This window comes from Cotesia glomerata, linkage group LG10 (genome assembly GCF_020080835.1).
Source record: "Cotesia glomerata isolate CgM1 linkage group LG10, MPM_Cglom_v2.3, whole genome shotgun sequence".
NCBI classification, from domain to species: Eukaryota; Metazoa; Arthropoda; class Insecta; order Hymenoptera; family Braconidae; genus Cotesia; species Cotesia glomerata.
Window position 1 is genome coordinate 5771210 of NC_058167.1, and position 7160 is coordinate 5778369.

Below are 7160 nucleotides of genomic sequence, written 5' to 3' on the forward strand. Positions count from 1 at the left end.
ATAGTATGATTCCTTAACTCTACCTTATTATCGAATAAGTATACAATTTTTTTAACAAATTTAACTTTATTCAACTATTTTTGATTGATAAAAAAATTTATTGTTTATTACACTGATTTTACTATTGTGGAGCTTTCAAATATTCGTAAGTAAAACGTATGATGTAGAGAACAAAGCGTCTTAGATCAAAATAATTGCAATCAGAGCTTACTTCATTGTTCTCCCGCGGTAAAATTATAAACACTTGTTTAAGATGAGCAGTGCTGTAAATAGAAATAAAAGTAACAAATGCAAAAAATAATATCGTATTACTCATGCGGGAAAAGTAGCATCTTGGCGCTCGCTGTTGCGGTTGAAAAAGAGCTGTTTGCCCATTTTAAAATTACGCATGAGTTTTTTCATAGATGAAACTGTTATTTGAGTGCAACAAGTTTACTTATCGAACGCAAATTATTCTTAGTGCACTTAAACTATCCTTGTCGCATGCAATTGACGGTGAAACATGCTTAAATTAAAATGAATAACAAAAAAAACTACAATCTTACTGTCAATATTGAAGAAGTGAGGTTGACATTACAACGTTCATATTTTTAACGAAAGAGAAAATAATTTATCAATATTGCGCTGTTTAATTGTGATGAAAATTAATCTATCGGAAATTTGATAATTTTAATAATTTTTGTAACAAATAAATTATAACAAAAAAAAATTTTTTTTAAATTGACATGTAGAGCTTTTGTAAAATAAAAAATGCAATTTTTTAAGAATAATTTTTTTAGACAAATTTTTTTGTTAAATGAAATTTAAAAATTGCAGTGACAGCTAAATTTAATGTCATTTAATTTTATGTGTCGATTGTTTTAATGTGTAAATTTATATTTTGTTACCAACCCCTCGCCAGGGCTTTGCTCCTGGACCCCACCGGGGCTCTGCCCGTGGACCCCAATTTTGTGCTCGCATATATCGCCGCATTTGTAATACAATATAGTATGTGCAATTCGTGCAACGTTGTCGCACTTGTGGCACAATATACTATTTTAAACTTTATTCGTTTTTAAAGCTAATTTTGGTATATAACTTTATAGTAAGAATAAAAAAAAAATATTTTACACTCAACAAATATCAGAATTTCACATCATACATTTTATTCTTGAAGATAAAGCGTTGAAAAAATTTTTTTAATATCTCTTCTCGATTTTACTGATATTTTTCTCTACAAAAAGAGTTGAATAAGGTTAACTTTGTTAAAAAAATGCGTCAGTTAAAAAATCATACAATAAAAATTGAAATTTCATATTTTTCATAGATATTAATACATTAACCTGTTTATACCTTTTAGACTACGCACCTCAGAAAATCTATACAGAGATATTTCTGTAGGAAAATTAATTTCCAGCAAATTACTCTCCGACAATTTTCTTATAACTTCAACTGTTTTCTTGATAAGAACGAAAATATAACAATTTTTGATAAAATAGAGGTTTCGAGGCTGACACCGACGAGACGGGTTCAAATACAAAAAAATGTTAGAGGGCACTCTCAAAGAGTCACTAATATACTACAAATTCCGACTAATCGCAATAAAATACCATCAAATCAAATGGAGCTACATTAATTTAAATTGAAAAAATCATGATTTTTATGTTATTTAAATGGTAAATATACATCGATCGGAAGGAACCACTTAAAATTAAAATTCAGGGCTCAAATTTTCAGGAAATTTTTTTTTTTCGATAAAAAGAACAAAATTTTCATGCATAAGCAAAAAAAAAATTTTTCGTTTTAAATGAAGCACCTTAATAAGCAGTTATCCAAAAGTTTCGAGGGATAGATGTTTTCGTAAAACTCATTCCAAGTTGCAAGAGATAGTGGAGGTGGATGTGATTGTCTTCTAAAATTATTAAAATTATGCTAAAACTGAGTGCTGTTATTAGTGTCAGAGAAGCGTTGAACGATTTGGAGCTTATATGAAGAGGATTTGGATTTTAGAAGAGTTTTGTAAGATATTTTGGCGTTCAGGTAGTTTGATAAACTGGGTTGCGAGAAACCTGCCGCTTTAGTTGCTTTTAATGCTAGCCTCAGATGATTCTTAACGGTAGCGCAGTCCCTGTCAAACCACGGTTTTTTTAATCTATTCTGGATGTTGGTGGATTGTGTTTTTGACATACCAAGTACTTTGGCAGTGGAGTCAATTGTTTCCGTAAGGTTTGAGCTAAGGAGGTCCGTAGAGTCAGTGTCAAAAGAAACTTCTAAGTCTCGAGACCATAACATGTCGGGGAGATACTTAGGCTGAATATTTTGTTTCCGGAATAATTTTTCAGAGGGAATAAAGCTATGAAAGGGGGGCTCTGCATGGGGAACAAGACTGCGAAACTCCAAAGAGAGGAGGACAGGAAAATGATCGGAAGTTGTGGGAGTGGAGATGGCTTGCATATCAGACATGTATGATGCACCGACGAGGTTAGTCCGGATCAGATCAATTTCGGATTTGCCTTGTGATGAACGATAGGTATATTGTGCAGGCGAGTCCCTAGGTAATCTTCCATTTAGCAGGATGAAGCCATTGGTTTCGCAAAAGTCTGTTAATAGAGAACCTCTGGGAGAAGAGATTGATTGATTGATTGATTGATTGATAAATTTATTTATGCCAAGGCACAGGCCAAATGACAATTTAAATACAAAATATTTACATCTTAAAAATAATAATATTAAATGTAAGTACATAGTTCTTAACCTAAATTTTAGAATAATATTGCAAAAATAATATTTTAAATTTACTTTCTTTCAAAAAAAAAAAAAAAAAAAAAAAACTTTTAACCATTTTTAAACTTTTCTTAACTGATTCGACTATTATCTCAATTTAAATTTTTTAATTAGTATACAAGTACTGTAATCAACAAATTTAATCTATCAATTGTTCAATTTATCAACTGTCTAAATTTAGCAAATAGTCAAAAACTTTATTTTTGAAGACTTCACTGCTACTTGAGTTTACGATTTCTTCTGGTAGTTCTTCCCACAGAGAGAGAGAGTCCAAGGAGGAGTGATAAGGGAGTAAGTAGCTACCGGAAACAATGTCTTCATGAGCGGCACCTTGAACGCTAACTCGAGCGTTGAAGTCACCACCTAGGACAATTAGGTCATGCTGGTGGGTAGTTTGAACTTCACACAAGGTTGCTTGCAACATGTCTAGTATATGTTGAAGCGTTAGTGTAGGGCTAATATGAACATTACATAGGATAAAGCTCCAATCGTCCGACGACACCTTGACAAACAACCACCAGAGTAAAATATCAAGAGACTCGTAGTTAAATTTTTTATTTATACTGATTAGAATTCCTTCACTAGCTCTCCCAACATCATGCAACTTGGTAGCCTGTGAACAGAGTATGTTAAAATTATTGAATTCATTGGAGAGAATAACTGGGCTGGTTGACCAGGTTTCGTTTAAACAAAAGATGTCAAACTTACTTAGAGAATCCCAACTACTGACACTACCTAGACCATGACAATTCCAAAATACTATCCTCAAATTGGGTTTTTTGGGGGATTATTGTGAGGAGGCTTTGTCGAAGCGTTGTGACGCATGGAGGGTCCATTGGCTCCTGGTTGAGGTGGCGTTCTAGTGACTGAGGTGGTAAAGTCCATGGTTGATGGAGAAGATAAGCGTGAGTCAAGTGATGCAAGACCACTGGCCGCTGCGCGCTGTAGTCTAGCCTTTTGTCTGGCCTCGTAGTCGGTTTTGCACTCATCCGGAGTCTGATCATGATCGATGTAAATCTTTTTTGGGCCAAAACTTTTCTTCTTCTTCATTATTTCGGCTTTGAATCCCTGAGACGTTATTTTGGCTTTGATCATGTTACAAGATTTGCCGATCAAGGTAGCGTATTCCACACTATTTGCAACGTCAAAGTTATCGCGTAGAAAAGTGTCAATAAATGTACGAAGTCTGTGCCTAGGAATGTGGGCTGCGTCCAGACCTTCAATTATTATTTTGGCTAGACGTCGGTGTTTGTCAAATGTATCAAGTCTTTTGTTTAGCTTCTCCAGGTGATTCTCGACGAAGTAGTCGATCAAAGGCGAGGGATGAGAGGCTGGCATATGAAGTTGAGAAGATTCGGGTGCGGAGTCATTTCGTAGTTTAGCTTCGAGGCTAGCGAGCCGATCGTCTAAAGTAGTAAATTTGGAGTTGAAAGTTTTGTCATTATTAGATATTATTGTTGATAAGCCTTGAACAGTAGTCGTGTTATTCAATTTAATCTCAGTTATATCGGTTCTGAGCCCTTCAATGATTGAAAATTTATCCTCAATTAACTGCTGGATATCAATAGAGAGAGCCTCCACTATTTCTTTCTGTAATCAGGTGAGGGTAGCAGGGTCAAGAGTTAATATCTTTTTGAGAGGTTGGTTATCCTTACTGTCAGAGAGTTCCTCGGCATCCCGAATTCTTTTCTTGATGTTATTATTGAGCAATTCGACTGGTGATCCAAGAACGTTGAGATTGAGTTTATTCCAAGACTCTGCTAGTGTATTACGACCCTTGTGTGTTGTCTGGATCAATAATTTTTTGTTTTATAATCAATTTTTGATAATAATTAATTAATTTTATATTATAATAATTCATTTAGTATTATAAATATTCCAATTATAAATATTCAAAGTTATGAAAATCAATTTTACATTTAAAAGAATTAATTTTAATTTATTTGAATCAATTTAAAATTATATAAATTAATTTTAGTCTATAAATAATTGATTTTATAGTATAAGAATAAATTTTACAATAGAAATAATTAATTTTATATTACCAAAATTAATTTTGAAGTATGAATATCAATTTTATACTAAAGAAATTGATTTAAGATACATACTCATTAAATTAATGTTATGAATATTAATTTTAGATAATAATCATCAACTTTTTTATTATAAAAATTAATAATATTAGTTAAATACATCATGAATTATCGTTTGAATATTAGTTTTCAACTATAAATAATAAAACATATTAAAAAATTAAATTTTATAATTCTAAAATTTTAATTTTTCATTATAAAATTCAATTCTAGATGTGTTGCGTAAATACCACATGTTCGCGCCAAAACATGTGGTAAGTTCGCAAATAACGTCACCAGAGGTGCGGCGATTGTCACCGCTGGAGAGAGTACAAAGGATCAACTAATCAACCCGCAAGATCCAAAGAAGCGCGGACGCAAACGCTCTACAAAGGCTTGTGAACTTGAGCTCAAGGTCAGCGGGCAACTGTCGAAATTGAAGCTCATCACCGACAGTGAGGCCGTTGCATCATCACTCACCGCTGCTGAAGGCCTGTCGTCACTCAAGGCTTGAATGGAGATTCTCACACAAGAATGGCAACAGTTTTCGCTCATTCACGATTACCTATCGGTCAATGCCACTGAAGAGTTTCTTCATCACTTATACATCAAGGACGGCATCTTCGAGGTAGCGTACAGATCATACATAGAAGCTCGCAGAGTCTTGGCTACGCTCATCTACCAGCTTGATATCCCAGCTCCTCCTGCTCCAGTTCTACCAATGGCACCACGTCTTCAACACAGTGTCTCTTTACCGCCACTGAACATCACTCATTTCTCTGATGATTATGCCAAGTGGCCAGAATTCAGAGACATGTTCACGTCAATAGTCATCAACCGTGAAGGTCTTCAGGACATTGAGCATCTACACTATCTCAAGACCTATCTCTCAGGTCAAGCAGCCCAACTAATTGCCAGCACACCAATGTGCAATGAAAATTTTGCAACTGCATGGTCTGCAATAAGCAAAAGATATGATGTTCCTCGACTGCTCATCTCAGATCAGTTGGACAAGCTGCTGAACCTACCAACTTTGACGTCAAAATCGGCGAAGCAACTCTATTCAATTAATGACCAGACTCATGAAGCAATCAGCGCTCTTCTTGCGCAACGAGTAGATCTCAGCAATGGAGACGGCTACATATTGACGCAACTCATCATCTCCAAATTGGATCAATCAACCCGAGAAGCATGGGAATTATCATTAAGAGCTTCAATGGAGTTTTCATCTCTCGCATTACTTCGTCAATTCATGACTGAACGCGCTCGAGCTCAAGAACGGTACGAGGAAAGTACCAGCAAGCATGGAGACCAACAAAGGTCAGGTAATTCCAATTCACGATCCAATTCCAAGGCCAGTAAGGGCACAGCACACGCCCACATGGCTAGTACAAATGCTCAAGGATCACCCGGGATTACCAACTACTCCAGCTTCAACTTCAACTACCACTGCTTCAACCCAATGAATGCAGTGCTTCCGCACAACATTCATTAAGCTCCAGAATCATCATGCTCCTTCAACGTTAATGCCCAACGCCAAGATCAACGTACTCAAGATTTAAAAGAACCAGCTGATTATTCATTAGTTCCAGACTCATCAACTGGTTGTGCTCCAGCGTCATATGCTGCAACATTACTCGCGACATGCCAAGTCAACGTCGTGACCAAGTTAAGTACTTATCCAATTCGCATATTACTCGATTCCGGCTCTGAAATCTCCTTTGTTTCAGATTAATTGGTCAAATTTTCAAATTTAGCTCGCACACAATCACACATAACTGATTTTAGGAATCGGCTCATCAAAGGCTGGCCATACAAAAGGATGTGTGACCATCACATTAAAGTCACACCATTCAGATCAGTCACTTATACTGCAGGCCCACATCCTAGGTGGTCTAACAACTAAATTACCAGCCACGACGGTTTCAAGTGTCGATGTAGCTCACTTCTCAGATCTTACACTTGCTGATCCACACTTTGCATCTTCAGGCCCAATTAATGTCATCATTGGAGCAAATTATTATGGTCAGGTCATCACTGGAGAAATTATCAGATGCGAAGTACCCGGATTGCTCGCAAACAATACAATATTTGGATGGATCATTCTCGGTCCAGTTCAGGCACAATATAAACAGCCACCTAGGACTTATCATGCTGTCTCCAATCACCATGACCAGGATCTGCAGGATCTATTAACCAGATTCTGGCTTCAAGAAGAAGTCATGTCCAACCATTCACGCTCGCTATCACCTGATGAAGAAGCCTGTGAGGCCCACTTCAAGGATACTCATACACGAGACTGCTCTGGCAGATACATTGTCAGAT